This window comes from Thermobia domestica, chromosome 1 (genome assembly GCF_964235325.1).
Source record: "Thermobia domestica chromosome 1, izTheDome1.hap1.1, whole genome shotgun sequence".
Classification (NCBI taxonomy): domain Eukaryota; kingdom Metazoa; phylum Arthropoda; class Insecta; order Zygentoma; family Lepismatidae; genus Thermobia; species Thermobia domestica.
This window is the reverse complement of record NC_137454.1, coordinates 31,524,162-31,544,867: the sequence shown is the minus strand read 5'-3', so window position 1 is coordinate 31,544,867 and position 20,706 is coordinate 31,524,162. Positions and strand designations below refer to the sequence as shown.

The following is a 20,706-nucleotide window of genomic DNA, read 5'->3' as shown; positions in this document are numbered from 1 at the left end:
TTTCAGTAAAAGAGGAAAATTTATTCAAACTTTCTGAATACCTATTTATGGGCGAAATTTGGTTCCCTTGGAACTTTTTAAGAGTTTGAAGGGCCACCATTTTGAACATTTTCATCTGATTATTCTGGTTAACGAACTCATCAAGATATTTCAACAATTAATGTTTGTGCCAAGTTTCGTCTCAATCCGCTGAAAATTAGGGTGGTTATGGCATTCACAAATAGCGTTATATATATACAAATAGATAGATAAATAGACACACAGAGGGAGAGAGAAAAAGTGTTTTTCTCCCTTCTCGCACCTATGGTGCGTCAGAGCTAAACCGGGCCAATTTGCAAAACGTATTGACCAACCTAACCTAAACACAAACCTCTTACTTGCTAACGTAGAAACGTGGTCGGGAGGTGTAAGGCATGTAGAAATTGTATTTTTAATAACCATGACTATGGTCCACTTCCATGTTTTTCTTTTTACTTTTTGCAGCTACATCGGGACGTTCAATTTTTATTCTTCACTAATTGCAAATGGCGTTTACATTCAAAATATGAGGAATTTTGGTGGCATTTGTTCGGATATTCTTCTCTTTGGAAATGAAGACAAGAATAAAAGCAATACGCAAAGACAAAAAGTATTATCAGTACTAAACATTACCAATAATAATTGCTACGAAAAACTAAATACGACCTCTTTTACCATCTCTCATGAGTTGTATGTATTATTAACAAAAATTTTTAAAAATGTCCTCGCCGAGGATTCGAACTCGCGTCCTTTGCATTTGTAAGCCAGCACCTTAACCACTACACCAAGATCATGGCATGGTGGTCGTTTAGTTGTCGGCGTATTTGTTGTATTTGTGTATTATGTTCCCACTTCGACAATTTTTACTCTTTTTTTGTAAGTTTAAAAGCTGTTTCTGGCTTTCTCTTTCTGTGTCGTCCTTTATTTACACAATGCACTATTCGTATTCACAGGTTGTGCCCCTCTGCAATGTCTTATTCAGATTAAGTTTTTCTTTTTGCCCCTCAGTAAACATTTGATTGATTTAATTCTCATACTCTCCACGGATAGAGCGCAGAAATGCCAGACTCGAAAAATAGGTGTACATTTACTTTCCTGACAGATCATACCAGTGCCTTGCGTCATGACTCCTTTGTGAATGCACGTGATGGATACTGACTAATTATTATTAAACTAACAGAGCAACGCCTCTCGTGTTCGGAAGTAGTAGTATATATTGTCTTGCTTGCTTATAGGAATATATGATAATTATAGATGTAATAAATATGGAAACACGATACAACTTTCTTTATGATATATTCCATAAGATCTCTTATATAAACAATACTCAAATAAATTACAAAAGATACTGCTTCAGGTGAGGCTCGAACTCACAACCCCGGCATAGCTCACAAGTGCTGACTTATAAGTACCGTGCGCTAACCTATTGCGCCACTGAAGCACAACAAGCATTTTCTTATATCTCTCGAACACAGAACCCAGTGTATACCATTAAAATTCAGTACATAAATATCTTCCATGTTCCTGTAGATGAGACGAGTTTTGCAAAGCACAATTCCTAGGGAGGAGTGGGAGAGCCTTGAATAAATTTTTGTAATTCTCCAGATCTCCAAAATTATTAGGCGAAGAACGCTGATTTTATTTATTTATTTATTTATTGGAAATATGCTCCTTGCATCCTAAGCTGTAGATAAAACGGAGTTTTGCAAAATAGACCCCTGGGGAATTAGGGGGTTGGATTTTTTTTTCCGTGCGCCATATCTCCAAAACTACCTGTATCAGGCGTAGAACCTTCAGATTTTGTATAATTATTCTATAAGTATCCTAAGCCAGTGGTTCTCAACCTTTTTGATTGACGACACATTTTACTGAGCGTCCAAGATCTCGACACACTTATTTGGTATTTTATTCTTAATGATAATATTATTACTATTAATAATAATAATCTTTAGTAATAAAATAAAATCTGTTATAATAGTGAAACCTATTAGTTTTTATAATGACTCTATATAGAGCTGAGCATTATTGCAACTGCTGAAGGTGTTGACTGGTACAATCTGTCTCAATTTTAACTAATTATTAATAAATTCTTATATTATTATTTTTTAATTCTAAAATTTCACATCACGCCTTAGGGGACTGTGACACATCAGTGTGTTAAGACCAAGGATCTTATAAAACAGAGGATCTGCCCTTACAACAAAATCTTGAAGCCATACGTCACAGTTTCGCCACCCCTACTCTGCCCACTCCGCCCAATAGGATCGCAATGTTTTGAGCCAACAATCATGGCGAAAACGAAAGTAACCAATCAGACGATAGCAGAAACAAAAGTAGCCAATCAGACGTGCCGACGCTCGGTTGTTTTTTGACTTCATTTATTTTATAGGATGAAGATACATATGGGCAGATCCTCTATTTTATAAGATCCTTGGTTAAGACATATCAGTTGAGATCCCCTGCCTTAAGCTCTAGATTAGATAAGATTTTACTCGTACAATGGAACGAGGATTTTCGTTTCCTTATTTCCTTTTTCAACTTCTGCGCGGTGTAAGCATATAGGAGCTTATAGTTTAATTCCACGTTTATATCTGTGTGTGTGTGTGTGTCTGTGGTGTAAAAACTTTATTTCTCGGTAACTGCTGGTTGGATATGAACCAAATTCGGTGGGCAAGTAACCCATCATATAAAACAGCGATTCCCATCTTTCTTTAACTGGCGCTTCCCTTCGTAAGCTCTCCATACTTCACGACAGGCGTAAAACCGGATCTGACATGGCACGGAGACCCATGACACCACTCTGTCCCCCATGCCAATCTTTGCCTATTGTATTTTTTTTTAGGAAGTGGGGGATGTCATAGATATTTTTTGGAAGTAGGGTAACGGCCTCTTCTCCCCGCGTTACCTCTCACTTTTATCCTTGCTTCACGACCCATCCTTATCGCTTGTTAGTCATAGGTATCTTGCTCGGACACTTTCTGCGATTCCAGACCCAGCATTAAATTATCAAATTTGAAAATAATAATAATAATAATAATAATAATAATAATAATAATAATAATAATAATAATAATAATAATAATAATAATAATAATAATAATAATAATAAGTTAGTTATTATTATTATTATTATTATTATTATTATTATTATTATTATTATTATTATTATTATTATTGGTTTTGTTCTTAATAAAACCGTGCTTACTCAATAGTTATTTTGTGCTTGTACGGTATTTAATCTGTCTCTTTGTTACATGAACAATATTTGTAATTACAAATTTCAGTTTATTTGTGTCTGTAGCTTGTGCTCTACTTGGTCGCTCTTTACTCCCTTAAGATTAGGAACCACTGCTTTAAAGGACAAAGATCGCCATATTTGGTGACCGAGCTCGAACAGAGACGGACTCGGCTCGATTTGTTTGTGTAGTACTTTATTTCTCGATAACTAAAAGCCGGATCTGAATGACATTTGGTGGGCACGTGGTAGCCCATCATCTAAGGAATAAAGATCGCTAAATCTATTTGGTGGCCGAGCTGGGCACGGAAACAGAGGCTGTGTTCTACAGATTTGCACGCCGGGAGCTTCTGAGTTTGTTCACTACATTTTTATTATTATTACTAGACCTATTATTATTCGTTCACCATGTCTCCGAAATTATTGCGCGCAGAGTTATGAAATTGTGTATATGTTATTCATTTGCGATATTCAATATCGAAGACAAAGAAGAATAGGACACATGGAGAGGAACACCGTGGTAACAGACAGAGCATATGCTAGTCTATATTAATACAAATGGATGTAGTATTGTTTGTGATTGTATCAAGGCCGAACGGCTGAAGAGTTTCATATGAATCTTTAAACATTCAGCATAAACCAGCTACTGTCAGTGAGGAAAGAAACAAACTTAAGACGGCAAACCAATCTTACTATGTCCCACGACAAACTTAGAACAACAGAGGAAGAGGAAATCACACGAAAGACATAGACAACGAGGGAAAAGAGTAAACATATTTAGGATTTAGGTTGATCTGGGTTCTCACCAGGGACTATTCTTTAGTCTAATTTCAGGGGTGATTTTACAAATTTCAATATAATTTATCCATATATTAAATTTTTATCCCCCCCCCAGAAGCTTTGAACCTCTCCTGAAATAAACTCCTATGTACACTCATGTCCAAAATGATTGTCGCATATCTATAACTGTCTTCTTGTAAGAATATAATTTGATAATGATTTTACAGGGTATTTTTAATATTGATACTATGTGTATAATCGGGAAATGTATATTTGTGGTAAATTTCATAGAAAAAGAATTATAAATACGAAAATAAGAATGAGTAAAACAAAATGTTACTAAATGGACAAGAAAGTTTTATTTTCGTTTTATTGTTTTTATTTACTGCTCTTTTGACATGAAATTTGCCACATACATGTCTTTGCTGATTATACACATACTAACATTATTATAAGAAATACCGGCCGAATTCATTATCAAATTATATTACTACAACAACATATTTATAGACATGCGACAGTAATTTTGGACATGACTGTACATGCCTGATTCCCACTATTTAATTTGTATTGAAATACGCCTCTTAAGTTGTGTGAAAGGGGGGAGGGAGAGTTTCATATACAACTTTCAAAAATTTTCCATAAACGTATTTCTCAATGCAAAAAACGGGAGTTCTGCTAGTATTAAAATTAATACAGATTTAATATTTAAAATGCAATAAAATAATAAATGAGTTCAACTTGATTTTCGTGATTGTTAATCTTTGCTTACACTTACAATTGATGAGATAATCCCTCATTAATACTCTCGTTTCAACACATGTCATCATTCTTTTCAAAATTGCTCCATCTTGCCACAAAATTCATAAATTGTCAATAAATCAATAAATAAAATAGATTATTCAAAAGGTTTATGATTTATCATACGAGTTACTGATATTCCAAAAAAGATTTAATCAGCAATAGGAGAGAATATTTATCACAGTTTCATTCTTTCTACTGATCTCTGAAATGAAATGATGTATGACAAATACAATTAGCTAATTCAATGTTGTATGACGACGGGCTTGCCTCATTACACGTGTTGCCTGTTATTAGTTTCAAAATACATTTTCATGTGATTATTATATAGTTTTACATATAGTAACAAATTGTTTTAGGAGACGTTGCTCAATGAAGTTTTTTTTTCCTCTCCTCCTCATCATAGGTATTCTATCATTATTGGCAGATCATTTCTAGGGATGGCCAGAAACGGTTCCTGGTAGAACCGGTTTTCGGATCTGAACGTAACCGGTTCCCAAGATCCGGTTCTGAAAACCGGATCTCCAAGAACCGGAACTTTGTGGCCATCCCTACGCTAAACCCGAGCTGCTGGCAGGCTGTGAACAGTGTGCTAGATGAAATGGTGAAAGCGATAGGCAGGCGCCCAGGCGGCGGCCGCTTGTCTCATTTGGCTAAATAAACTGGGTAACTGGCAAACTGATTGGCTAAACAGGCAAACTGGCCAACTCATTTCGCTAAACACCCACTGGTGGACCAAAATTTTTTTCTGGGGGCACAAGCGGGTCTGGGCGGGAAGGGCACAAGCGCGTGATACTCTTCGTAGTGTTTTGAAGGTGAACTCTGTGCCTGAAGAGGTAGAGGAAATGACTAGGGATGGTCACAAAGTTCCGGTTCCGGCGAAACCGATTCCCCGATAAAAAGGTTCTTGAAGATCCGGTTTTCAGAACCGGTTCCAGACCTGGATCCGAAAACCCGGTTCCAGAACCGGATCTCTTAGGAACCGGTTCCAGACCTGGATCCGAAAGCCCTCATAGACCTATAAAGGAGGCACAAAGTTGCCTGGTGGAAGCGACAGGCAGGCGCCCGCCCAGGTGTCGGCCGCTTGTCTCATTTGGCTAAACAAACTGGGTAACTGGCAAACTCATTGGATAAACAGGCAAACTGGCAAACTCATTTCGTTAAACATCCTCTGGTGGACCAAATTTTTTTCTGGGGGGCACAAGGTCGTCGTCCTCTTTGCAGTGTTTTGAAGGTGAACTTTGTGCCTCCTTTATAGGTCTATGAGGGCTTTCGGATCCAGGTCTGGAACCGGTTCCTAAGATCCGGTTCTGGAACCGGGTTTTCGGATCCAGGTCTGGAACCGGTTCTGAAAACCGGATCTTCAAGAACCTTTTTATCGGGGAATCTGTTTCGCCGGAACCGGAACTTTGTGACCATCCCTAGTCATTTCCTCTACCTCTTCTCGATAGATCTGGATCCGAAAACCCCAAAGACCAGTAAAGGAGGCACAGAGTTCACCTTCAAAACACTACGAAGAGTATCACGCGCTTGTGCCCTTCCCGCCCAGACCCGCTTGTGCCCCCAGAAAAAAAAATGGTTCACCAGTATGTGTTTAGCGAAATGAGTTGGCCAGTTTGCCTGTTTAGCCAATCAGTTTGCCAGTTACCCAGTTTATTTAGCCAAATGAGACAAGCGGCCGCCGCCTGGGCGCCTGCCTATCGCTTTCACCATTTCATCTAGCATACTGTTCACAGCCTGCCAGCAGCTCGGGTTTAGCGTAGGGATGGCCACAAAGTTTCAGTTCTTGGAGATCCGGTTTTCAGAGCCTGTTCCAGACCTGTATCCGAAACCCCGGTTCCGGAACCAGATCTTGGGAACCGGTTCCATTTAGATCCGAAAACCGTATATTGGTTCGTTTAGCCAGGACTTCGTAATGGGGTGGGGCATGACATCAAATACTGCGGTTATCACACCAGGGGCTCGATCAATCTAAACTATTTTACTGGCAACATATATTGTTTGTTAGAACAATAAAATGAGGATATGTTAGTAAGTATTTTAATAACAAACTATGAGGAAATCTCGAGAAAAAATATTTTAAATGATATTGAAAAAGGTTTTTTAATATTTACGTTACTTCCTCTGTTCACTCAAATAACAATTTTCTTTTCATTATGATCTCAACCATTATAAAAGTACATATCTAATCATCATCATCATCATAGGTATTCTGTCTTTATTGGCAGGTGACTTGCCGCAGCTGAGAAGCTTCCATGCTCCACGGTCCTCCGCTAACTTCTTCGTCTTCGCGTATGATCTTTCTGTTTTTATATCATCCATTAATTGTAGTCTCCTTCGCCCCCTCCCTCTCTTTCCCGACACCATATTCTCTAGGACGTCCCTCATGATACAATCTCTTCTTAGGCAATGTCCCAACCAGTTTCTCTTCCTCTTCCTAATAATATCTAAAAGTGTTCTTTTCTCACCCACCATTTCTATATCTAATAATGTCTTGTAAAATATTTTACAAACTCTGCGTTCCTTTCCCTGTTGAATTAAATGTTAGCAGAACTTTCCATATATCTTTTTTTTTATTATTCCGTCTGTTTACAGCAAACTGTTTCTGAAATAATATGTTTTATACTACAGAGAAGCGATGACGAAAAATTATGATAAAAAAAATGTCCCCACTATTACAAAATGCTAGCTGTAGCTTTTTTTTTTTTAAATTTTAATGCTGATTCTTCATTTTCTTGTTTCTTTTTGTTTCGTCCTTCCTTATTTTTTTCAGTTATGCTTTCGAAGAAAGAGTGTTTGGACCCTCCGGACCCTCCACTTTGGCTACATGCCTGCGGTGTGTATTTCGCCCGCGGAAGGTAGGGGAAAAGTTGGAAGTTTTAGTTCCCCCTCCCCTTCAGCATTCCCCCTAAAGGAGTTACAACCATAAAAGGTGGTATCAACAAAGATAAATAAACATCTTAAGTAATGACACCCTGTGTATGACCATTCTTGCGCACAACAAATAACAGTGTTGCCAACTTCGAGAAAATGTATTTTTAAACTTTCTTCTTCTTCTTCATCTACGGGTTTGACACTGGGTTCACAAAAGTTAGTTCATTGGAAACTGTGTCCATAAGCTTACAACGAGGTATGGCTTATATCTCTGTGACGATTAGGGGCATCAGGGCAGATCAAAATATTTCGAAAAATATATACACTGAGATTCTCGTAGGAAACACGTTCGGAATTTTTTCTCACTTGGTATTGAACTTTCGCCCTTCACTTTTTACATTATTGTACCCAATGTCTGGCGTACACATGAAAATAATTTTTCCTGTGTACCACAAGTGACAGTGTTGCCAGCTTTTCATAAATTTCCAAAAACAAAAAATCTCATTTTTACAAAAAAAAAAAAATATTCTTCTTCTTCTACGGGTTTAGTACAGAGGACACAAAATTACCTCGTTGGAATCCCGCCGCTTAATATAAAATCTAAATGTACGAATCTAAGTTTAAATTTTAATTAAACTACCATTTAATATCTTTGGTGAAAAGATTTAGATAGAATCTTGAAGTTTAAATAGGTTGTTTTTAATATACAAGAAACATTGTTTTTCATTAGTTTTTGGCAACTATGAATGCTTTTAGATTTTTTTTAAAAAACGTTACTTAGAAACGAAAAATAGATACATTGACATCTACAGGAAAACTGTTCCTGGTAAGAACATAGTATTTGCTGCTTATAAGTCATTTTCTTAATTCAACACAAAATTTTATTTATTTGCATATGGAAGAACTACAAATATGGAAGCTTAAATTTAAAAACGGACCAAATTTAACCAGCTAATAGTCGAAATTATAAAATGTTTGTCTAAATGATGTCTTGTGTTTTCTGGAATTGCTTGGAAGTTCATGAAAATAAATTTAGAATTAAACTTCAATTCTTAAGCATTCATTCATTGTCTTATAATGAATATATGCTAATATTAAAAAAAATAATATCTTATTCATATATTCACAATATATACAATTTATATACAAATCTCCCTATCTGAAATACGATCTTTTGTTCGCATAATAGCTTAATGAGCAATATGTGAAATGAATTTATAAACATGGAGGCATATCAAATGAATATAATAATTAATATGATGTTATACTCAGTTTCTCTATAGTATGAATATGATATTAATTGAGTATATTTTCATGTGTATGTAGAAGTTAGGTGTTCGTAGTTAGTATGTGTGGTGGAAAATATTTTCTATCTACTGATATAAATGACGTGTGAAAACATTTTCGAACTGTTTTACTGTCATAGTTCAGGTTCACTTTCAGTCAACAGTATAATAATGATTATTAACAATTATCTTAATACTTTTCAGTTATCATTCACTTTTGAACCACATATTCGAGTAATAGATATTAATCAGATCTACATTCAGCGATATACAAGAATCTGCATATTTAGGGATGATGTCCAGCTGTGAGAATACTGAAAGATTATAAGAAGTAAAGGCGACCATTTACGAGGGGGGACCTAAAAGAAACCGGATTGAAAGAGCGCTGCCGTTCCTAGTCGTAGTAGAGCATAGTAGAGCATAGTAGAGCATAGTAGAGAGTTCTCCTGCTAGGTGGCTCTAGTAGAAACATTCCCAGATCAGTTGGCCAAGCGGCGTCTGCGTAGGAGGTTAACGTTTGATTGTATTATTGTTTTTCTCAACTATTCTCGTTTGTCGCCTGCGAAATCGTTATGGCAGATTCAAAGGAACAAGGAGTGTGTTTGCTTCCTACTTGGAAAATCGGAAACGAAAACTTACCAAATGCTTCAACAGGCTTTCAAGAAGGATACTATTAACCACACACAATTTTTAGAGTGGTCTGGGCGCTTTAAATGTGGTGAGATGAGTGTTGAAGATCATGCTCGTTCTGGGTGCTCTTCATCATTTCAAAACGACGAAAACATCGAACAAATCTGCCCCAAAATCAGCGAGGATCGTCGTTTCATGATCAATGATATTTCAAAACAGGCAGGAGTAAGTTGGAGCTCGTGCCAGCGTGAGGTTTTGCAAATGAGACATGTTGCCGCTAAGTTTGTTTCTTGCCTGCTCACACAGGATCAAATCATTCGTTTGAATTTGAGCCAGGACTTGAAAAATCAGATTGAAAGTGATCCAAACTTTTTGACCAACATGATGACATTTTCCGAGAATTAAACAAAATCTAAAAGAAAAATGTTTTGATGGTGTAGAGACTGTAAAAACAACTTCGCAGAGCGCATTGGAAGACATAAAAGTTCCAGAGGTGCTTCAAACAGTGGGAAAGAAGATGGGAGAAATGAATCGCATTTAATGAAGAGTACTTTGAAGGAGGCTGAAAGAATTTTGTAAAAAAATGTAATAAATTACCATTATTATTTTTTTTTAGAACGAAAGTTCGGTTTCTTTTGGGTCCTTCTTCGTACATAATCCTGTACAAATTTCACTCAGAACAATAGCAACATTAAATGAGATTTGGGTATACTTCTCAATCACTTTGGGAATGAAATGGAATATTGAACTTAACGTTCCAGTATTATGCTTTTTAGGCGAAACGGGACGGATGGTTAGTGGAAATCATTATAAACGAATATGTGGGACGAGAATGTGGGAGAAAAGTGAAGAAAAACGAGAAAAACCGCAGACATAATGTTACACATTACAAACTCACAGTAGACCACGGTAGCTTACTGGTAGGGAGCTTACTTCTGAGGCGTGGGGCCTCTGGTCCCTAGTTCGCACCAAGTGGAAGTTGTGGTGAACGTACTCCGTGTTTGTGCATTTTGGGGGGTTTTCCCATTTGCTCTTTCTTCCTTCCATCCATCATTATCATTCATCTCTTCATCACCGTTTCCCTTAGCCTCGTAGCATAATCGTGGAATGGTAGATTTTAAAAAGTATGACCTCACATCGAAACATGAACCCTTCGTATCAGTTGTGAGCATTCTATCAGCGACCTATGTGTCACCTATTGCTATCTATTTAGTAATGCCAGTTTTACGGACAATTATACACAGCTTGTTCAGGAGAACAACTACAAAAGTCTGTTGATAATAAATTCTGTTTGGATTTATGGTAAGTTCACCTACAAGGGACGTATGCGAACCGTGACAGCTAGATATTTCTGAAAATTGGTAAATTGACTAATTGTGGATCGCTAATCATTGTGGTGATAGTCACTCGGTGCGGAAATGCCTTTTTTACCCGCTGCGTATAATACATACGTCACGCAGTGACAGGGTGAGGTTGTGCCGAGTTTTACCCCAAAAACGCCGGAAAAAGGCAGAAAATGGAAAATGTGTCGAGGTAACCTGATACCTACGGGAGAGGGATACGTGACGAAGAACACAGCAGTAGTGTCACACAAGCAGCGTTGCCATCCCAACACAAAGTTATAGTTTTTCAAATAGAATGTACACCATTTTATGGCATTAAAACAATAGGTATAATACGTGAAAGAAAATAAGCAAAAGGTGGGTTATCAGTATTGCCAAATAAGGATGATTTGAGGATGTAAAGTTCTGTACATTGAAACGAACAAATGTAGGACAACAAGACAGCAGAATGAACAAATGTACAGTAGGGAGTAAATCACAGCATGCATAGCATGCAGTGACTAATGGGCTTGATACGTCATACAGGGTTCCTACTTGTCGAGGAAATCAGGGAAGTCAGGGAAAACTCAGGGAAAATGGTGTAGGTCAGGGGAGCTCAGGACAAAAGACTGGAAATCAGGAAAGTCTGGGAAATTTTATAAAATATAACTTTCATTTTTCTAACACTAATTGTACACCAATTTCAGCTTAGCCAACCATTATAATTCCTATTTTTATGGGAGGTAAGTAGAATGTAGGTATGAACAATTGATTACTATTTGCCTCTATAGAATAAATGTTCTCATATATAAATATTCACAGTTATTTATTCATTATTTATATGTCAACGTCATCCGACACTTATCATGAAAGTCAGGGAATTTCCTGCCGAAAGTCAGGGAGAAGTCAGGAAAATATTTTTCTCAAGATTAGTAGTAACCCTGTGATAATGAGTGTGCGGCTAGGGCGAGAAATGTGTTATTTTGCCATACTATCTATGGCTTTTCTGTTGTATGTATTGATGTATTACGTTAAAAATATTTTGCGCCTGTATATTACTGGTAACCTGAATGCAGTGTGTTTTATCTTTATCGTTGTCTCACATGCTAACGTTTCCTATGCTCTCGACTGACACCTATCAAAGGTCATTAATCTTTGCGAATCGATTCTGACGTACTTTCATGTCACAGGTTTGTTACCTTTCGTCATACAGCTTTTATGTATTTTTTCAGCTTTACCTCGTTTTTTCTGTGGCTTGGAAGGCATGCAGGTTTTTATGCATTGTTGCAACCCCAACAGTTCGTTTTATAGCTCTCGAGAACGGTTCGATCTGTCGATTCCACACAAACGCCATTGGAATTCCTGCGCTATAGGAAGATTTGCTGTTCACACTTCCGCATTATGTTACATGAGACTTCTTTCTACGGCTACTCTAGCATGTGCTCTTTTTTGGGTGAATCGTGTATAAAGCCCGTTAGTCACTGGACGCTCTGCATGCTGTAGTTTGCTCCTTACTGTACATTTGTTTCTTCTGGAATCTTGTTGTTGTTGTACATTTGTTCGTTTTTTTTTTGTATGGGCCCTATAATTTCTCATATCTCCCTTATTTGGCAATACTGATAACCCACCTTTTGCTTATTTTCTTTCACGTTTTGTGCCACTTGTTTTAATGCCATAAAATTATATAGATTCTAATTGGAAAAATATAACTGTGTTGGGATGGCAACACTGCTTGTGTGACATTACTGCTATGTTCTTGGTTACGTATCCCCCTCCTGTAGGTATCAGGTTACCTGCATACATTTTTCATTTTCTGCCTTTTTCCGGCGTTTTTGGAGTATAAGTCGGCACAGCCTCACTCGGTCACTGCTTGGTATATGTATTATACATAGGGGTAAATAAGGCATTTCCGCACCGAGTGACTATCACCACGATGATTAGCGATTCACAATTAGTCAAGATGCCAATTTCCATAAATATCTAACTGTCACGGTTCGCATACTTCCCTTGTTCGTTTGACCCAGTTTTTGTTAGACATATCCCGCCTTATGCAGAGTCGTTTTGACGTATGATTAGCGTCATACTAAAGGCCTGACTATTGTAGGAAACATATGTTAAGGCGGATTTTCATGCAAACATCCATTGCTTTCTTTGTTTGCGATTTGACTGAATAGCCAATTGAGAAAGTTGTTTAAGTATACACAACTTTCCGTTGGCTACACATAGAAATCGCAAGCAAAGGACGCTTGCATGAAAATCGGCCCTTAGTCGAACTCTTTAGTATGGCACCAATCACGCGACTGTTTGGCTCTGCATAAGGCCCATAATTATTTAGAAGTATGTATGTATACTATGTTTGTTCCCTTTACGAAAAATAGAAGGTTTCCAATTGATTGATTGATTGATAGAGTAAAGTTTAATGAGGATGTCAACATCGAGGCTATTTGTAACCATCCCGAGGTTTCCAATTCACATCTACTAAGAGCTTAAATTATAATACGCTTGAAGGGAAACTATTGGAAATGTAAATATCATCAAAGATGCCGACATTCCATGGATTCATTTATTTAACCCAATGACTTGTTTCGAAGCAGAGAACATGCGAAATACATAATTCACTACATTCCAAGATGAGAAAGGAGTAGAAACTTTAAAATATTGAAAGTGTGAAATAATTTATCTGTAACAAAGAGGAACAGAGACAAGAAACACAAACAGAAAAAGAAAAATTTATGTTTTTTTTTTTTTTATGTTGTGCAATGAACCTTCTATGTCTTTAGTTAACGTATTAATCATTGACGTCATATAGAAGACAGCTTTACTCGGCCAGCCTTAAATGTTGCCTTGACCCAATGTCTTAGTACTCTCTGGTTCTCGTAACTTTTGATAAAATTTTGTGAATTTTTCAGTCAACAAGTTACATGTCTCAATTTTGCGGAAGTTGGGGGTTTTCGCGTGCAGACGGCAGAAATGTTTACATAACTCCATTTTCCCCCTGTTTAACGGACTCGAGGCTAAATAATTCATGTTGTTGTCTTCGATACGTTGGACCCAAGTTCAATCCTCGATAGGAGCACATAGTGGTGTACATAGAATTTTACAAAAGGGAGGCTCAAGTACCAAATTCATATCGTTTCAAGAATTTATGCTTATTTTAAGATGGTCAATGACTAACGGAGGGGGTAAGAACCATCTTGTTCAAAGAAGGAGGTTAGAACCAGTGACATCACCAGTTTTAATTTTGGGGGGCAGGGGGAGGAGCAGATAATTTTTTTTTTTTTTTTTTTTTTTTTTGGGAAATGTAATTGAAAGCTCACATTCATACCAAAATTATCTTCCTGGCTTAATTAGGCACTGAGCTATTGAGGCTTAAATCCTTGCCCCAGTAATGCGTCAATGGGCGTTTAAGAACGTAGTATATACCATAGAAATCTCTCTCTCTCTGCAAAAGCACATCAAGTTGTTTTGTCAGAGCGATTACTTGATAATTCAGAAAAACATCTCATGAATTCAAAGCCAATAACAGAGTACTCAACACGATTTACGAAGTCAGACATGAAAAACAGAAAACAATTCTGGTTTATTTAGTAGTTTTCCATCACAAATTTTTAAAGACTAAAGATTCATCCTTTGAAAAGAAGTTGTAAACATGTTTTTATTTGCATTTTGTAAGACAATTCTGGGGAAAAAAGGTTTGGTAGATGAAAATTACCTATCAAGTTCTTATTTCCTTTGATTTTTAAATGTACAAATGATCTGCTGAAAAGAAAGAATAGCAAATTCACTAGTTATGTCAGACAAAACACCAAGGTGTTTTCTCATCCTCACTCAAGAAATATTTTATGGTCTTCTTATTTTAAATGAAATGCCATTTATTTCTTTATATGTATGAAATCTTTTAGTTTAACGTCCCACGGTTATGCCTTTTAGGCTAAAGGAGACGACGATTAAAGCAAGTAAATGATGATGGAACAATTGGTGGAAATAGAATGTGGGAGGAAACGGGAGTACCTTGAGCAAACCCAGGGACACGATGTTGTCCACCGTAAATTTACTTGGCCGGAATCAAACCAGGGACCCCACACACCAGAGCGTAAGCGCTCTACCACTGAGCCATCGTTCTCCCCCTCCTTTGTATGTTTTTTGAATTCTCTCGCCAAGACCATCCACTATTATTTCTGGTTTCAACAGTGATCAATGATTACCATAGAGCAAAGATAGCAATAGATAGCGATGTGTGTGTATGTGTTTGCTAAAATAATTATCCAGTGTCCCAAGAATGCGTATTTCTCTACTGAAGCCGGAAGTTGTACAAATGTACTACCATTTCCGGTTTCAATATTAATCAATAGATAATAGAGTAAAAACAGTAAGAGAAGCAAGATTTTTTTTTTTTTTGAAGTGGATTTAACGCCTTAAGGGTGGGGTTTCGTTTTCATCCTTATCCTTCTCCTCAAATTGGAAGTATTAGAAATCTACTACTTCCATAGATGAAAAATGGTAAAATCTAATAAGAGGAAGAAGTTTTTTTTTGATATGGCTTCAGTGTTGTAAGAATATCTCTCGACTAGAACCGGAAGTGGCAGAAAGCTACTGGGACCTCCGGTTTCAATATTGAAACTCGTAGAGCAAAAATTATAACTGAGCTAGCAGACTTTCTGCTCTACCCCTAAGCCAATCATGTCCAATAAGAGATGTTATCGCCTTACCAGATATATCATACAGAGCATCCCTTAGTTTTGATATTCTACGTAAGAAACCTGGCGATACTTTTTACTATTTTATATATACATAAAGCCAATAGGAAACATATAATGAATAATAATTAATAACCAAAATTATAATAATAAAAGTAACAGAAGTGTTGAATTCGGGATACTAGTAGCAGCGTATATATATATATATGAAGAATTTTTGCTACACGTAATATGGTTGTAACTAGGGTTGAATCCAAAGAAACTATTAAAACTTATCCGTGTACGGCGTTACGAGAAAAATGGTCTTAAAATTGGGAATCTTTGAAGTACCATTACGTTGTATTCATTTTTAACTTTCTTTTTTTTTTCTTTTTTTTAAAGAGAAAAATATATCACTATCCGGAAAAGATATGTTGGTTCCATTTCAGATAGAAAACAACCTACTATCTACATCCCTTACACATTCCATCTGCATAAAATACTGCTTGGAAATTTAGTAAGCTATTTGAATTTTGTCATTCATTATGGATGGCATATCTTCAAGCAAATGTGTAGTAATAGTTAGATGTTTATATAAAAGGACTGACTAAATTAAATGAATGCTTAATTTCGGAGAAATCCATTTAGTACCATTGATAGAAATCCTGGGCTTTCGTCTCCTTACATTATTAAATTTGATTTTTATATCTCTTCAACGTAATGTTAAAAAGGGTGTTTTAGTAATTTTAACAAAAGATAGTAGAAGTTTAAAATAGCATTAAAACGTCAAACTTTATTTTTATTTTTTAAAAAGGAATAAATTGTAAAATCAAATACTTGGACATATGAAAGAGGAGTTCGATTTCTGTTGGTGTAATGTGGCCACTCGTGGACTCGTTCGCACACTACCATTAAGTTAATTAAAGCTGTAGCCTGGAGTGAGTGAACAGAGAAACCCCAGCGGACACCTGAGCGGAAGGTGGGTTCCCCGTGTTTTGCATGCAAACTCCGCCAACGCTTTTGCTCATTTCCACCACATGAGAATCACTTAATTAACTCTTGAATAAACGAAATCGCTCATTGTTAATGGCAACGTATTTGTTTTGTTTCTATTTTTAGCATCGAAAAAGGATACTAGATATGGTACATAAGCTGAATTGTTTGAAGCACTTGTAGAGATGGACTTTGTAGTAATTCAATTTCACTCTGATGCAGGGATATTGTAAAAAAGAATAATTATCTGAAAATCGATTGTCTTCGTCCAATAGCGCAGTTACAAAGAACGTGAACTACATATATTTACCTGATCCGAACGACTTCTGGATTTAAATCCGGTGTTGTTGATGGGTACATAGACAATAATGTAAGATTAAGTAGCACAGACCAGGGTGTTTTCAACTATATTATTTTGCCTCCAAAAGAGCTGGAATGAAGACTACGAAGCAGGTCTCTTGTAAAATGTTTCTGTGAGTACTGTACAGGTTGCTCCGAATGTGAGAAAACCCAAATAAAATTGGAACGGTGTAGCAAATGTAAAATCAAAGTCTGTGCGTGTGTGATATGAGAGAAGACGTTGAAATTATGGGTCTCACAGAGTGAAGGACAGACAAGTTTCGTTTTAATAATCAGAATATACAGTTTTCTTCCATTAAAGTGACTATACTTTTTTTTTTTTTTTTTTTTACAGGCTCTGTAAACTTTACCGTTCTAACCCTTATCATGTTACTTGTCTAAATTTAAAACAAACAAACACACACACACATATATATATAGTGTGACGGATCCAGGATATGAACAAGGGAGGGGTTAAACCATAGTTTGCAGCTTTATCCAGTGTATACCTGAGCGTCAAGGGGGGGCTATAGCCCCTATAGCCTCCCCTTGGATCCGCACCTATATAGATGTATGTTTTAAGTTGTTTGTCTGGTACTCTTCTACTTATTCTGAGTGCTGGTATATCAGGTGGGTCCGGTTAGGTGACTATACGTCTAGATCAATCGGGATTGTCCCATTTTGAGAACTCAAAATATTGTTCTGACTGTTAAAAAAAAGAATGGCACATTTTGTGTCGATTTTTATTAGGTCTACATATATAGGCCTAATCTTTAACATTTACTTGAGTACAATGACAAATTTAACGGACCAGTAAACAACTTTATTTTTTAGCAGCCAATTAGTAAAGAGGTTCCAGATAGCTGTATCTCCTTTTCCTGATGCTGCAACTCAATATTTATCTTAGTCTATGGATGGATTATCTAATTTCCCTACGTTTTCGTGAATGCTATTAAGAAAACCTCCAAGTTGTCAGCAGTTGAAAAGACTATCAAATGGTTAATATGCAAAGGTATTGATGTAGATAACAGCTCATTAATTAATGAAATAGTTGATCAAGTCATTTGTGCTATATATATATAAAAAAGACTGAAATTGATAACCAACATTGAAATGATCTACTGACATATTATTTTCTCTAAAAAATTCGTCCTCGTTTGATGTAATTTAGATACTTCCTTAATATAGCATAGTATTTCTCAATGTTAGCTTATAATAGCAATATAGAAAGAGTCTTCGCAGTGACAGATGAGAGGAACCGGTTTACATTAGGAGTGTGTGTTTTCCTCATCTGTTTCAATGTTAGAAAGTATAGTTATAGTGGATCCAAATCGGTAACATCAAAGTCTCTGAACTATACAGTCCAATGCTTCATATATAAACTTGACCAACTTCTTCTAGGAATCGGTTGACCAGCATCTTCAACAATATATATAGCAAGTCCAATATTGAGCCTGCTAGTTAAGAGTGATCTTTTGTTGTTGAATGCTTCTTTGGCTATGGCAATTCTTGACCTGGTCTCTTTGGTGCAGTAAGTCTCTCTCGTCAAAATACTTCCCAGATACTTGAATTCATCGACCACTTCTGGCAATATTTTGACGTACAGATTATTTTGTCACTATAAAACACTATAATTAAATTTTATTGTAATATTTTTATTTATACTAATTATGTAACACTGCTATGCGTTGTCTACTACGCAGTAAACCATGCTTTGTTTCATATGTTCATTCTGTAGTTCTGTTTTACTGTGAAAATAGTTAGTCCCCTCAGTTTCTTCTAGGTGTCTCACTTTTATCTTTTTAAACTATGATCACCCTGGTCGTGCTGGCTCTGGTGGTGCTTAGGGTCCCTGGTCCGATTCAAGCTGTGTCAAGTTCGGGGCTGCGGTGGCTCAGTGGCAGAGCGTTCACCTCTGATGCAGGGGTCCTTGGTTCGATTCCAGCTTACGACAAGTGACCTTTGTGGTGGACAGACGTCATGTGCGTGTGTTTTCTCGGGATTCTCGGGAAAGGATTCCTCCCTTTCTTCATTCCACCATTTCATTCATTCCTCATAATCAAAGTCTCTTAGCCTAGCCGGCATAACTGTGGGACATAAAACTTAAAGATTTCATTTTTCATTATGTAACACTGCTATGCGTTTTCTGCTACACAATAAACCATGCGTTGTTTCACATTTTCATTTGTAATTGTGTTTTACTGTGAAAATTTTAACTTATTCCCCCTCAGTCTTTTTTTAAGGTTTCCCAGTTTTACTTTTTAAAATTATGATTACCTTGGTCGCTGTGGCTCAATGATAGTACGTAGGGTCTCTAGTTCGTTTCAAGCTCGCGCCAAGTTGGCTTTATGGTGGGCAAACACCATGTACGTGGTTTTCCTCGGAGTTCCCCAGTTTCCTCCCACTTTCTTCATTCCACCATTTCTTTCATTATAATCATAACAGTTTCTTTAAGTCTCAGTGCATAATCACAAGACGTTAAACTTAAAAAAAAAAAAAAAATTATTATCATTAGGAAACTAGGTTGCCCCCATAATGTCAATTTTGAATTTAGTATTCTTTGAATAAAACAATCATTGTGACTAAGGCGACGAGAAAACACAAGATAAAGACATGGAAATGAAGAAAATGTCATGAACTGTATGGAAAGAACGTCAATAATGCATTTTTCACGACTTCATTACTCATCTACAATGTACAAATGCTTCTTAAAAGACAATTGGACGACTCTTTAAGTAACTTAACACTACTGAATAGTTTATGTCTTGCTCTGGGTAAGATGGTGTGTGTGTGTGTGCTACGACCGAGAAGATAAATCTTTAAAAGAATCATGAGTTTCTCGAGGAAAGCATGGTATTAATATTACAGAAAGGACATGTCAATGTTTGGGATATTTGCATGCAATTCAACTAGTTAGAAGAACGTGTGTGACTTTTATATTATGTCTGTGCGTGGTTACTTCTATAATTCGTGTCACGAATAACCATTTAAACATTCCAACTCCTCCCATCTTATTCAGTATAATTAGATCTTACTAATTTCTCCCCACTCTTCTTCTTAACTCATTACTTCACTGAAACATCAAAGAGATTCGAACCGCCTTCATGGAATATTTGGGTACTTTATTAAAACTCGAAGCTCGGATTTAATAAATAAATAAATAACTGAATTTAGTGGCGTATTTAGGATTCAGCGGGGATATACACAACAAAAATTTAGCAGCGAATCTAACCTTTTATTTTATTCATAGAAGAAAAAGGAAGAACCCTCTTGGCCTACCTAATTTCTAGGGCTACTTATTCCCCCCTCTTGATTTTCTTTAATTCAAACATTTACCTCTCTTTACAACTAAACGATGTAAATATTCGTTTGATATAAGAACTAGTCCCGTTATTTTGATATCCGTGTAAGTTGGTGTAGAGCGCCAGTTTTGCTTATCAGTTCCTCTTAGTTTTGGTGTTACTGCGACAGCCGACTTGAGTCACAACTAACAACGGTCGAAAGTATGATAGGAGGAACGAAAGAAAGTAACAACTACAATTAAGAAAAAGAATCAGAAGAGTAAAATGAACGAAAGAAAGAAAGAAAAGAACGCAGTTCTTACATGTAATGAAATTTGACAAATACAGTATTATTTCTGAACAAAGAACATAAGAAATTGGAAAGTCAATGAAATTCTTAGAAATGGTAAGAAGGATTTGGAATGTGAAAACTTACAAATTTATTTGGGGAGAAGGGAAGGGGTTTGAGCC

The 20,706-nt window shown here is 36.5% G+C and overlaps 1 protein-coding gene and 1 non-coding gene across 2 annotated transcripts in view; one reads left to right on the top strand and one right to left on the bottom strand.

Moving 5' to 3' along the window:
• Positions 1-20,706, top strand: part of LOC145678417 (carbonic anhydrase 2-like) — a 121,570-nt gene that overhangs the window by 32,951 nt on the left and 67,913 nt on the right. The window lies entirely within an intron of this gene.
• On the bottom strand, positions 1,368-1,459 carry TRNAI-UAU (transfer RNA isoleucine (anticodon UAU)). Its single transcript is given in 2 exon segments — positions 1,368-1,403; positions 1,422-1,459. It is a non-coding gene; the product is annotated as a tRNA-Ile (tRNA).